We start from the raw sequence: 15,041 nt of genomic DNA, 5'->3' as shown, positions 1-15,041 counted from the left end.
CATGAAGTTTAATGACTTTGTATTTCCTTCTATTAACAAAACTCACAGAACTCTGAAATAAGTAGGCCTGTAGCTCTGATCAAAAACCCTAAAGTTCCAGAACTTCAAATTTTATCTTAGAATTTTAAAATCAATGGGGCTTGGGCCACTACCTACTCCATGGGTTCTCACTTATGGTGAGCATCAGAATCTCTTGGGGAGCTTGTTAAATACACAAATTCCCAGGCTGGGAGATTTTAACGAGGCTCAGAAACCCGCATTTAAAACAAGAACTCAAGACAGTCCTTGAACTTCAGTTTGAATATTACTGACCAACACCCTCACTTATACATGATGAAACTGAGCCCCAGACAGAGTAAGTGACTTACTCAAGGTCACTTAGCTAGATAATGACAATCAAGTGTAGAACTGATGCAGCCTAATCCTTAGTTCTGTGTTCTTCCCACGCTTATACCCATACTGTTTAGACTGCCCTTCTGGGTTCCTACAACATGGGAGATCACCTGCCTATTACTCCTGTGACAAGAAGTTCACAGACAGTATTCTATAGATGCCACAGACAGAGGGAAGTAAGCACCATGGGAATAATAGAAGAAAGGCTATTAAAGCTGTTACCTTCATCTTTCCGAATTTCACTTTTTTTATCTGCATGCAAGCACCAATGGATCGTTACAGCAAAATACCAAGAGCTTGTGAGATGGAAAAAGATTACTATACGATGGCAAGTTTACTCACTCCCTTAACATAACTAAAATAGTAAAAAAAAAAAAAGAAAGAAACAATTGTGTTCCTGATAACGAAATATCAGAAAGGCTACATTCTGAATTTACTTTTTCTTTCTGAATTTCAGTTTCTTGTCTATAAAAAGGTATGCTAAAACTACATACTAGGCAGAATGATCTTGAGTACAGCAATAGCACATGAACAGTGCTTCATACAATCCTAGAACGTGGTATATACGCAATACATTCTATAATTTTTGAAAGTATCATCATATGGTGGAAGGGCCAAGCTAATTACAATGGGCCAGGCTAATTACAATTCCATACATACCAAAGTAGAATTATTGATACCTCCCATCCCTAGAGTGCTACAGAAATTACAAAACGTGGCAGCTAGATGATGTAGGAAACATTTACAAGTTTAAGGAGAACACCTATGTAGGGTAACATGGATGAATCTAATGGAATATTGAGCAAAAGAAGCAAGACACAGTAACATAAATACTATGATTCCATTTATAAAAGTTAAAGACAGGCAAAACTAAACTATATTGCTTGGGAATGCATAGTTAGGCAGCAAAACTATAAAGTAAAGCCAGAAATTCAGGAATTCTCTCTTTCTTCTCTCCCCTTCCCCTTTTCTTCCTAGAAAACAAAAACACCAGCGTAGTGGTTCCTTCTGAAGGGTACTGAGGGGTTTGCCTGGAGAAAAGGCACATGAGTGCCTAAAAGGGTGCTAGCCTTGTTTTACTTCTTGACCTGGGTGGTGGTTAAACGGGTGTTGCCTTTAGAATAATGTGCCAATTTTCTTGTTGTTTTGTGCATTTCTATTATATATACTGTATTTCACAACAAAGTTTTAAAAAGATTTTTAAAAGACACATTTAGTAAATAGAACTGAAAGGAGTTACTCAACATTCCTATTACAGATATTTGGTTGTCTCTCCACATGGACTACTAAGATAATAGAATTCAGCTGCACAGTGGGTCTATGTAAATATCCATTTGTGTACTGACCCAGAGGACTCATGCCCTGGAGCCTCTGTGATGTTTAATTGAAAGGCATTTGATCAGAGGTTGCCAGGATCCATTAGACACTAAATATATCATCAACCTAATTACATATGACTTACTAGTTCAGTGCTGATTATATCCAAAATCATCAGAGTCTTAAAAATAGTCATGCTTGTTTGTCCCAACAATGTTTTCAACCATGGTTTCTATGGTTCCAACCACATATGGAGAAATAATATATGTCCTCACGGGGAGAAGAGTGATTTCTGAGTTTTAAAAAGGCAAAGGTTGTCATTTTGCCACTTTGAGAATATCCCTTGATCTAGTTTGATCTATGTATGTTCCACCTAGAGACTAAATTAAAACTCTAACCAAAATATTAAAGGATGGAAATATAGTCAATGACTGTGGTTTATCATTCCATTATTAGAATTGACTAGCAGTATTTTGACACCTAGATAAGACTGCTTTAGTGTGTCTATGTGTATTGTATTATTTAAGTTATGTAATATTAGAAACTTAAAAACAATTTGGTATCAGAGTTGGTGACTGAGGTTGAGTTTGGTATTTAGTTGTTTCCATGCAACTGAATTGTTAAAATGCTTACAATTTCCTGTGATTTATTTTCTGAAGCAAGAAAAGGGACCTAATATTAATATGCTTCTTTTAGATTAATTAGATTTACTTTAATGAAATATACAAACAAGAAAGTATAATATATATTTGTAGTTTAAAGAACAATAATAAAACAAACACCCTTTTACCCACCACACAGCATAAGAAATAGAACATAACTGAAACCTTCATTTCCCTTTCCCCCCCATAAGAGGCAAATGCCACCCTGAATTTTGTGAGTATCATTCTATGCTTTTCTTTGCAGCTTTATGCGTATTGTTTGGTTTACCTGTTTTTAAGCTTTATATAAATGAAATCATGTGGCAGTATTCTTCAATAACTTTTCTTCATTCATTATTGTACTTTTGAGATTTATCATGTCAATAAATACATCTACTTCATTCTTTTTAAATGCCATATATTCAATATGCCGTGACAGCAGTCAGACCATGTGTATCATATAGTTTCAGGGCACTGCCAATATTTCTTCAACAATTGCCATTTCCATATACACCAGCCTTTCACCCGCCCATGCCTCAGTTTTTTGCCTGAAGGCTTTCTCTGGCCATCAGTGACTACTCAGTCTGAACACACAACAGGCTGAAAATACCAAAGAATTAATGTTCCTCAGGAGCAGTTCTCAACCAATAACTGGGATAAACCAGAAGTAAGTGTTGTAAACTGTCCCCTAGAGTTCCCCAGCAGGATCAAACTCCACTTGCCCACAGTGATGATGTGATAACACACCTTTATTGGTTTTCTTCCCTTCTGTTTAACTTCCCCATTATCTGCTGGTGTTTCTTGAGAACATATCCCAAACAAAACCCTCTCCATTCATTGCCTCAGGTCTGTCTTTGGAAGGACACAAACTAAAACAGCAGGAAAATTAAACTTAAGAACCTCTAAATACCTGATTCTGCTATGCCTCCAAGATAATGCAGCCATGCTCCAGATTTCTTCAAGGGTGTCTGGGTGTTAAGCTCCTCTTGAAATCCAAAATAGGAAACAGAAATAAAAGTCCTCAGCCTGTTCTGCCCTCACTTAATTAGCACATGTAAAATTGAAACACATCTTTCCTGAATCTCTTCCTTTTCTCTCTCTCTCCTCTCCCCTTCCCCTTTTCTTCCTAGAAAATAGACAAGCTTTCTTTAACTTTCCCTACATCCTATCTTCCTTCCCTGTTGGAAAGCAAGCTTTCTGAGTTCACTACCATTGACTAAAGGGACATCCTTTCTATACTACAGGAGAACTTTATGTTCTAGGTCATCCAGGCTCAGCCTGGAAAGATTAAGGAATTTATAAAAATCTCTCTCAAAACTTGTATACATTTATTTTTTAATTTCAGAAACTACCACTTGTCTTTATCTTTAATTCTTTCTGAAACATCCATTTCCCTGGTAGAAGTTAGACAGTAAACAAAAAATACATAGGAGGAAAAAAGAAAAGGCAAATAAAGAACACAAAATTTCAGGATCTGTTCATAGAAAAACAGGCCAATTTCAAACAAACAGTTCTCCCAAGACTCAAAGAAACCAAAGGCAAGTTGGCTTTCCTTAAAAAAAAAAAAAAAAAAAAAAGATCCTGAAAGAATAACAAGAGATAGATCAAAAGAGAGCTGAAACAAGAACAGGAGATAAAAAGTGAGTCTGTGGAGCTCAGAGATGAATAGAAACATAAAATGAAACTATTACAGAGGTGAAATTCTCATTAGAGTCAACAAATGGTAAGACATAGATATGGATAAAAATACAGTCTAGGACAAAAAGAATAGCCTTGAGTAAATAACATAAAATGAATTTGAAAAGAACAGAGATAAAATAAGAAAGGAGGTGGTATGGATATTAAACAAATAATCATTGTCATGGATGAAAATAATATATGGAATGGGAAAAATTCAAATATATAATTGAATATAATTTTCTTGAAACAAAATCTCAAATCTATAGATTACGAAGACATAGCTTAGCCAATATCTTGAAAATTTTGATGAAGATTAATTACTAAGATATCTTAAAAATGGATTTAGAGCAACAGGTTGTAAGAAGTTACACAGTACAAAATAAGAAGCACATGAACCAAGTCAACCAAAATGAGAAAGAATAGGAGGAAATGAACTGAAGAGGTATTTAAGATCCTGGCATTTAGTAAGCCTACCATGGTGTGGTTGTTAAGAGGCCAGCGCTGTAAACTGCCTAGATTTGGATCCCATCTGCCCTTTATTACCTGTGTGACTAAGGTAAGTTATTTTGCCTCTCGATGTCTCAATTTTCTTAATTTTAAAATGGAGATTATATTAGCCACTCACATAACACAGTGACTGTGAAGATTGAGAAAATATTTAGTCTTCTTTAAAAAATGCTTGCCGGCCGGGCGCGGTGGCTCACACCTGTAATCCCAGCACTTTAGGAGGCCGAGGCGGGGGGATCACGAGGTCAGGAGATCGAGACCATCCTGGCTAACACGGTGAAACTCCATCTCTACTAAAAATATGAAAAATGAGCCGGGTGAGGTGGCGGGCACCTGTAGTCCCAGCTGCTCGGGAGGCTGAGGCAGGAGAATGGCGTGAACCCGGGAGGTGGAGCTTGCAGTGAGCCGAGATCGTGCCACTGCACTCCAGCCTGGGCAACAGACCAAACCTCTGTCTCAAAAATACAAAATACAAAAATAAAAAAATAAATGCCTTGCCATATTCAGCACTATTAATTATTATTAAGTTCAACAGAGCTTGGTGATTCTCTGAAGGTAAGAGAGTAAAAGACAGGGAAGACAGGAGATGATTCCTAGGTTTCTGGATGTGAAAATCATAATGCTATGCCCTATAGAGAGAACACAGAACAAGGGGAATACAGAAGAAATGATTTTTTTAATTCTCAATCAATATAGTCCCCATCCAAATCTCATCTTGAACTGTAGTTCCCATAATTCCCATGTGTATTGGGAGGGGACCACATGGGAAAAACTGAATCATGGGAATTCTATCTCATGATAGTGAATTAGTTCTCATGAGATCTAGTGGTTTCATAAGGGGCTCTCCACCATCGCTCTGCACTTCTTCTTGCTGCCACCATGTGAAAAAGGATGTGTTTGCTTCCCCTTCTGCCAAGATTGTAAGTTTCCTTAGGCCTCCCAGCCATGCTGAACTGTGAGTCAATTAAACCTCTTTCCGTTATAAATTATCCAGTCTTGGGTATGTCTTTATTAGCAGTGTGAGAATGGACTAAATACATCAATTATAATGGATTCATTTTGAACATGTTAAGATTATCTTTGAGAAGATAGGTAGAGAAGTCCTGTGGGCACCTAGAGCTCACCTAGGACTGAAGGCAGGTGTACAGGGCTTTAATGTGAGTGCAGAAGCCATGAATGTGGGTAAGATCTCCTTTGTGATGTACACAATGAAAGAAGAAAAAGGGTGAGAACTGAACCCGTGGAACATTCCCATTTATCAGCTGGCAGAAGACTAAGGCCTGTGACAAAGGACCAATAGAAAAATAAAGGAGAGGATAAATGATGAATCAAAGGCACAAGGACAGGCTGGGCACAGTGGCTAGTGCCTGTAATCTCAGCACTTTGGGAGGCCAAGGTGGGTGGATCACTTGAGCTCAGGAGTTCAAGACCAGCTTGGGCAACATAGGAAGACTCCGTGGTGGCGGGGGGCGGATAGATATTATATATATAATATATATTATACATATATATAACAAGTACATTGGAGAGGCTGTGTTCAGGAGCACAGATGAATGGGCTGGACTTTACCAAGAGAAGCACATTTTTTCCACTGAGAAAGAAAACCATAAGGGTGTGTGTGGAAGCAGGTAAGTGTGTAGACTGTAGTTGGTAAAGCTGAAAAAGCTCCTACGGAAAGATTTTCCCCAAGGCCTGAAAGCTTAAGGGAATGAATAACTCCGCCCTCCTCAGGCCCAGTCCTCAGGCGCAAAGTCACGTGCCCTAGCAGTGTGCATCAGCAAGATAGCAGAAGCAGGAAGAGAGTTAGCCAGAAGACATGTACCCTGTGAAGACCCAGAGAGAGGCCGTCCAGGTACTACCTAGCAGTTACATCAGACTGAGACACTTCCTGTTTACAGGAGACTATAAAACCTCTGCCCTATCCTCATTTGGTGCTGATGCCATTTTAGGCCTCAGCCCGCCTGCACCCAGACGCTCATTAAAACAGCATGTTGCTCCACACCGCCTCCTGTTGTCTGTTGGCACGTTCTCGGGGTTCGAACCGATACAAGAATCTTTCACCTACCTGGTGCTTTGGCCTCATCTATAAAGTAAAAGCAAAGCCATCTGTTGTTAAATATGGAAACTCTGTGCAGCAGTGAAGATTAGGAGTAGTTAATGATAGAAGGATGACCCCCTCTCAAAAAAAAAAAAATAGAAAAAAAAAAGTTACATTGAGGGCCCAGCAGACATTGAATGAAAAATATGAACTCCAGTCAAAAACTTGTTTTTGCATTTTTTTCCAGCAGCTTTTCTACTGTCCAGAAACAAGGTAGAGAATCTGAGGTAAGATATGGCATGAAAAATGTTTGACATGGCAACTTTTGCCGTAAACAGAAAGTAGAAAATAATTAAATGTAGTTCCATTTCTAGCATTACCTAAAGTGCAGTGTTGGCTTATAAGACAGAATACCTGGACCCTGCCTCATGTGTGCCTATTGTTTGCTGAACGGATTTTAATCCTATAATAAAATCTCTCACAACATGCCATGGAAAGTATTTCCTAGAATTCTTAAAAACTAATGAGAAGGAAGCTTGAACATGCTGATTAACATGGAAGCTAGCTACTGGAAAAGAAAAGCAAAATTGAAAGATATTGTTTTAATATCCTTTCAGCTACTCTAAGATTACATAACTGAATATAGAACAAGCTATATAAAGTACAAGGCTTAGTAAAAGAAACACCAGGCTAATACCTGAGTTTTCATACTTATGGCTTAAACTTCTCATACAATGTACTACTAGCCTAATAGACTTTCTAGAATTAATTACTACAAGTAGTTCATGGAGATAAGTGCATTTTTATTCAACTTTAAGTAGTTTGTTTCATTGTTTTGAGTATAAATAAGCAATCTCATCAATGATCACTTCAAAGATACAGTTTATTAAATATCTTAATCATTACTCACAAAGCATTATAGGATTATTAGTAAAGCTCCCTAATAGATAGTATTATTATTTTCACTCTTTTCAAGGAGTCAGTTGTCAATATAAAAAATATGTTTAGAGAATGGGTCAGTAAAACAGCGATTTGAATAATGAAGAATATTTGAATGATTGAAGGATAATGAATCAAACTGAGGCAAACAAAGGAAGTGACAATGAAGAATAAAGTGATGTAAAGAATTAATGTAAGAATAGTAAGGAGCATTTTATAAACTAACTGTCAAAAGCAAATTCTTCACAATAAACAAACTCTGAACAGTAAGTCTATGAGGAGTTGCCATTGAACTTTAAGTTGCTCGAACACACTAACTGTGGAAGAGTAGTACAAATGACAAGTAGGCTTCCCACCAAGCAAAACTAGAAAATCAAAATTTGATTCCAGCAGTAGCACATCTTCAAGTCCCTCCTCACTTCCTCCTTTCTTAGACATTCTTTGTCGAAACAAAACAGATCTACTTAAAAGGCCAAAGGCCACTGGAGAAAGAGTTTATGAACAGACAACCCAGGTGTCCTGTATCTAAAAGGGAAACACAGGTCTTGAAATGAGATAGACTGGAAATAATGAATTAGCTAGAATTCATAGGGAAAGAACTTCATTCCTTAGCACTTATCTTCATGGTATTGTTTCTGTGGTGTATTATTACTTCAGTAACTTCTTCCTGTAATAATCTAGGTTACATGTAGGTATGTATTTATCACAATAATCTGATGGCTGTCTAATAACTAGTCACATACATGACATCTCTACTTCATAATAGTAGGAGAAACTTACTCTAAAGTAAAATATGATACATATGCCTTTTTAATTCTGCAGAAACCCATTCATCTTTATCAATAGATTTTTAATATTATCAATATGTATTTTTCTGAAACGTATGCAATCAATCCTTTGTCAATTCTTTACTATGATCTGAAGGAAGTTGCAATCCAAAGAGAATAAGGTTTACAATTATACTTGAAGATGAGAGTACTAAATATCTGTGATATATTTGAAAACCTAGCCAATGGGTGACTACTGCTTTCATTACCTTACTTGCTGCCTAGTAAACTAAACTGGGTGCCTAAAATTCCCTTTATTTTCAACTTCAATTACATATAAATTGAAAGGTATTGTTTTAATATCCTTTCAGCTACTCTAAGATTACATAACTGAATATAGAACAAGCTATATAAAGTACAAGGCTTAGTAAAAGAAACATCAGGCTAATACCTAAGTTTTCATACTTAGCACAAAAGTCTAAAATATTCTTTACCCCCGACCTGAATATGGCTTAAACTTCTCATACAATGTACTACTAGCTTAATAGTCATTTTAGAATTAATTACTGCAAGTAGTTCATGGAGATAAGTGCATTTTTATTCAACTTTAAGTAGTTTGTTTCATTGTTTTGAGTATAAATAAGCAATATCATCAATGATCACTTCAAAGTTAGTTTATTAAATATCTTAATCATTACTCACAAAGCATTATAGGATTATTAGTAAAGCTCCCTAATAGATAGTATTATTTTCACACTTTCCAAGGAGTCAGTTGTCAATATAAAAAATATGTTAATATAAGAAAAGTAAGGAGCATTTTATAAATATACTGTTAAAAGCAAATTTCATTACCTTACTTGCTGCCTAGTAAACTAAACTGGGTGCCTAAAATTCCCTTTGTTCATTTTTCAACTTCAATTATATATGCACAGTATTTTAATTACTTAGCCTCTATAGTTCTAAGTGCTTAGATTTTTCCACACCAAAATTCTCTAGTTTCCATTGTTATTTCCTGTTATAAGATTATTCAAAGTAGTTTTTTTCTTTATTGTTGTTTTTCAAAGGGAGGCAGACTGACCAGTCGTGTTTGGGGTTATTTCACAATGCTAGTTCCTTCCTGTATACAAATTCACACAGGCACCCGTATTCGTACAAATGCTGGCCCTAGGTAAAAAAATAAGGTTGCCAAGCATTTGAAGTCTTCAGATCATTCTTTCTTTGCTCCTCCTTTGGGGATCACCACCTCCCCTTCAATTATTCTGCATCCTCCTTTTTCTCCTCTTCCTTACAAACAGCCTGGAATCAGTCACAGCTCCTGACACTCCTGAGTTACGTGGCCTACTTCTGAGGCACGCATAGACTTGGTAGCAAAGCAAAGGAAAAGGCAGCGACAGACCTGTCTCAGCTGCCAGCTGCAATCTTTCTCGCACACCAGTGCCTCTCCTTCTTACAAGTTACATCCTGTCGGCAGACGGACTGGCCCAACAACAAGGTTGTATCTATTGAGGTTAAACTTGCCCCAAACAGTGTTTGTTGGAGCAGAGAGGCAGAAAGGGTACAAAATAGGAAGGTGAGTTCTCGAAAGAGTTAAAATCCAGTCTTAAAAATTCCACATATGCTCAGTCAAGTAAATCCTCATGAATTTTTTACTGATATTTTGTCCTAGAAGATAGTGATATTAACATATTCTAGAAAAGAAAAACCTTGATTCAGTAACAACCTCACTAAGTGAGAGATACATGATTAAATGATGACAAAATATATTTTGAGGTTATCTCAAAGTTTAATGAAGTTCTAAATCTATAGAATGATTGAATATACACTTTTAAGAAAACATGCAATAGAAGACTAGATAGAGCTGAAAAAGATGCATCCATAGATTTTAGATTGTTCATTTCTTATATATTTGATTTTATGTATGAGAGTGTTTGTTATCCTGATTCAGAATGAAATGACTTTGAATGGTATTTGCGGAATCACTTTTTTTTCTAGCCTGAGGAATAATTTATTGTGGAAAAGTTGAAAAGTTGCTCTAATTCACTAATATTTCAAAGCATCATTTATTTTCTCAGGGAAAGAACCAGAAAAATTGGATCCAAACTTAAAATATCAATACTCATAGTTTAGCATTTAAAAATGAATAACTACGTGGAGTTACCAGTGATACTTTTAAAATTTATATTTTTGCTATGTGTACTGTTTCAACAAAGTCATGAGTACACCAAAGTGAGCTAACAGTCCTCATTCCAAAATGTTGCCCCAAAATAATTTCTGAACCACATGACAGATGTTTGATAGATGACTAAATTTCTTGTCATGTTTATTGTTAATAGTAAAACCAACAGAGTGCTAAACTTCAGACACTAATATCTTCAAAATATGGACTTACATGAAACTAGACAGCGATATCATCTTAAAGTACTTTTTTGTCTTAAACAAACAAATCAAAAAAAGCAAAGATCAGAGTTGAAAGGAAGAAAAATACACTGAGTGACACCATATGGCAGCCAGACACTGGGATAGATGCTTCATATACCTTAGGTCATTTAACGTTATAGTTAAGTAGAAAATGTTTTAAAGTTGTGGAGGTATTTAACTAGTTTTTCATTTTCTAAGCCAGCACAGCTTTTGACTCACCTGTTCATAATGCAGAGATCATTTGTTTTGCCCTACGTTTCTGTTGCACAACATTTTCTCTCTTTTAAAAGATATTTATTGAATCATCATCTGCCTCAGGCTTGATATGGCATAGCCTCTGAAAGACTGGTTAAGTACTTCAACTCACCTTTCAAAATATTTCCAGTGCGGGCCATTCAGTGTTCCAGGTACCTAATGGGTCATTTTCATCTTTCCAGTCTACCAAGCAGGATCTCAAAGCCTCCTTTATCTTTCTGGGTGTATACAGAGTCATTAAGCTCAAATATGTCCTTTGTCAACAGACTTGAGGGTTGGGTTTAGTTATTAACTTGGTGAGTCTCCACCCAGCTAACTATTCTAGGAAATCATTTGGTGAGTCAGGCATTCTTACATTCACATTGCAGCAGCCAGTCATCTGTCCTAAGTGGTGCTGCCGAAGACTGAATGTCCTGGAAAGCTTGTTATCACATCTCCATTATGACAAAAGCATTGTGCCGAACAGATGAAAAAATGCATTGTCAATGGAATATTTTATGTTTGTTTGTTTTCCTTTAAGCAATATTGCCTTGTTATAAAAGATCAATAAATATTTGTTCATTTCAATTCTGATGAGTCTGTGAGCTGTTAAAAGCATCCTACTTTGGGATTGAAAAAGTGGGAAATCTAAAGTGAAAGTCTACAGTGATTAAACAAAACTGAAAACTGAGCCACTCCTCTTCCATCTGGTAGAGAAACTGTGACCACATGCCCTTCTCTCCACTAAGAGGAAAGACCAGACTCACTGGTTCACTGGTATGTTTTCCTTATAGTAGACTGTGGTATGACAATGCCAAGTGATAAAACTTCTATGACGCCCCTCTCTCCAATTGATTCAAAGAACTTGGAGGGGAGGAAGAAGGGGGAAGATGTGAGGAGACACAGCAAGTTAGGCACCTCTGTTTTTTCACAGGAGCAAAAATAATAGGTTCTTATCTAGTTGGAAGGTGAGGATACTACTAATTCATAAAACAACATGAACAGAGTTAATTTTCTAAATGTCAAGACGTAAAGAAAATTTAACCTTCTTTAGGAAAAAAAATTCTTTCTAAAAGAAAGAAATAAATTTGTATTGAATTATTACTATGTAATAGGTGCTAAACCAAGCACCTTACATGTTTTTGCTCACAACAACTCCATAATGTTGCTGTTATTTCACCATTTTACTGATGTATTAGTCCGTTTTCATGCTGCTGATAAAGACATACCCAAGAGGGGGTAATTTATACAGGAAAAAGGGGTTAGTGGACTTACAGTTTCATCATGGCAGAAGGCAAGGAGGAGCAAGTCACATCTTACATGGATGGCAGCAGGCAAAAAGAAAGAGCCGGCCAGGAACAGTGGCTCACACCTGTAATCCCAGCACTTTGGGAGGCTGAGGCAGGTGGATCACGAGGTCAGTAGTTTGAGACCAGCCTGACCAACATGGTGAAACCCTGTCTCTACTAAAAATACAAAAATTAGCCAGGCATGGTGACAGGCTCCTGTAATCCCAGCTACTCAGGAGGCTGAGGTAGGAGAATTGCTTGAATCTGGGAGGCGGAGGTTGCAGTGAGCCAAGATCATACCATTGCACTCCATTCTGGGTGACACCATCTCAAAAAAAAAAGAGAGAGAGAGCTTGTGCAGGGAAACACCTGTTTTTAAAACCATCAGATCTCATGAAACTTATTCACTATCATGAGAACAGCACGGGAAAGACCCATCCCCATGATTCATTTACCTCCCACTGGGTCCCTCTCATGAAATGTGGAAATAGTGGGAGTTACTATTCAAGATGAGATTTGGGTGGAGACACAGCCAAATCATATCAACAAATAAAGAAATTTAGGACAGTAACTTTCCCAGAATCGCACAGTTGAGCCAAAATTTAGATGAGTTCATTGCATTTGTTTTTAAGCACCAGACTATTAAATTAGGTTTTGTTATTTTTGAAGAGCCAGAACTAATGGCAAGTATGTTGTATTGCCCATATAGTAAGGAATTAAAAGAAAACTAATGTGACTAGCATGTAGCCTTACAATTAGTTTGTGTTTTATATGTATAATACATATTTATAATATATATAATAACTTGTTTTGATATTAAATTCTACCTTTTTTTAAAAAAAATCACACGATGAAACTTTCAAAGTAATCATTCCAAGACAATGAGAAATAACTGTATTAAAACATAGCTAAAATTCATAACATAGGCAGCATCAAGACTCAGTTCCTAAAGCAGATCCTACTGAAAGTTATAAAGTTAAAAAAAAAAAAAGACAGTGTTCACATTTGACAAAGATGGGTTGTGGTGGCTCAAGTGTTCATTATTCTTATCTTTTCACATATGTTTAGAATAGTTTACATAGAAATATATTTATAAAAACATGGATCATTACCAATGCAGAACTTCTGACCATTATCCTTACCTTGATTATACCCTAGGGAACCTTATTTTCCAACTTTGTACCTGAGCTCATAGGGAAAACCAGAAATAATAAAAAGAATATATGCTAGGTAGAAGCCTGTCTAAACACATAATCTTTTTCTGGGAAAATATAAAAGGACTACAGAGCAAGATGGCTTTTAACTGTTAACGAATTCTTCTAAAATACCATGTGATATAACTAAAAAGAAAAAACTTCCAAATTGATTTGATCAGGTTTACAAATCTGATACCAACAGTTGACAAATGCAAAACAAAATAAAACAAAAAAAACAAGGGAGACTACTTGAGGAAGAAGAGAAAGAAGTAAAAAGAAAGGAAAGGAAATTAAACAAAATAGCATTTATGGCTATAGATGAAGAAATGTTAAATACAATCTGCCAAATCAAATTCAAAAATATATTCAGGCTGGGAGTGGTGGCTCATGCGTATAATCCTGGCACATTGGGAGGCCAAGGCAGGCAGATCTTTGAGTCCAGAAGTCCAAGACCAACCCAGGCAATAGGGTGAAAACCCATCTCTACAAAAAACACAAAAAGTAGCCAGGCATGGTGGCACATGCCTGTAGTCCCTGCTACTTGGGAGGCTGAGGCAGGAGGATCAGTTTGAGCCCAGGATGCAATTAGCCGAGATCGCGCTATTGCACTCCAGCCTGGGTGACAGAGCAAGACCCTGTCTCAAAACAAAAAACAAACAAACAAAATACATATTAAAAGAAAAATCTGTTCCCACCAAGGAAATTTTACTCTCATGAAATTAAAGGATAGTTTAATCTAGAACACTAGACATAACCACATGGCATTTATACATGAAAGGAGAAAATAAAAATAGATATCAAAAGGTATCCATTAAATAAATTTAATGCCAATTCCTCATTTTTAAAGCACCCAAAATATACTAGTAGTAAATGGATATCTCCCAAACATAATGAAGAATACTATTTATTGTATTAGTCAAGGGAACGCTAGCTGCTGTAATTTATAAATTCTGTGGTTTAGTAGAATATGTTGATTTCTTATTCCTCTGTTGTTCAACTAGTGGCAGTGTCAAGGAGGTGAGGAGAGCATGATTTCAGAGTGCAATGTGTGAGGTACTGTCTACAAGATCAAGATACTCAGGATAATGGAGCCTCTACCATCTTCAATACACAATTTCTCAGGCTGCCCTGAGAATTAGCATCTAACCAGCAAATAGGGAACAAAAGGAGAACATACATGGGACATTTTTAATACAGATTAGGTCAGGAAGTGGCACTCATTACTTCCACTAACATCCCACTAATTAGAACTTCACATATTGTTGCTTCTAACTGCAAAGAAGCCTGGGAAATGTAGTCTCTCTGTGTACCAGATGAAAAACTGGGTTTGGTGAACAGTTAGCCAGTCTCTGCTGAACCTATTCTACTGGTTATCAAATAGTCTTTTTTATTCTTCTTCCTACACAGAGCTAACTTCTTTCTCAAAAGAGACAATTCAAAATCCCAGCCAGTCCCTATGACCAGTTCAAAATACAGGATCTCCAAGTGCTAACGACGTAGAATTCTTTCTCTAACTGATTAAAATGTAGCCTTATAGTTCAGCAACATTATTAAAATGATAAATTATCTGTCCATTTCCCTCCCCTGCACACACACACACACACACACACATACACACACAC

At 36.6% G+C, this 15,041-nt stretch overlaps 1 long non-coding RNA gene across 1 annotated transcript; it reads left to right on the top strand.

Annotated features, from left to right (window-relative positions):
* The first annotated feature begins 5,863 nt into the window (after positions 1-5,863).
* On the top strand, positions 5,864-11,522 carry LOC111554652. The gene is made up of 4 exons (XR_002735308.2): positions 5,864-5,934; positions 6,270-6,628; positions 6,824-6,863; positions 11,324-11,522. It is a non-coding gene; the product is annotated as an uncharacterized LOC111554652 (long non-coding RNA).
* The last annotated feature ends 3,519 nt before the right edge of the window (positions 11,523-15,041 follow it).

Source organism: Piliocolobus tephrosceles, chromosome 5, assembly GCF_002776525.5.
Source record: "Piliocolobus tephrosceles isolate RC106 chromosome 5, ASM277652v3, whole genome shotgun sequence".
In the NCBI taxonomy this organism is placed as follows: Eukaryota; Metazoa; Chordata; class Mammalia; order Primates; family Cercopithecidae; genus Piliocolobus; species Piliocolobus tephrosceles.
Note: the sequence above shows the minus strand (reverse complement) of the source record. Positions and strands in the feature narration are given on the sequence as shown.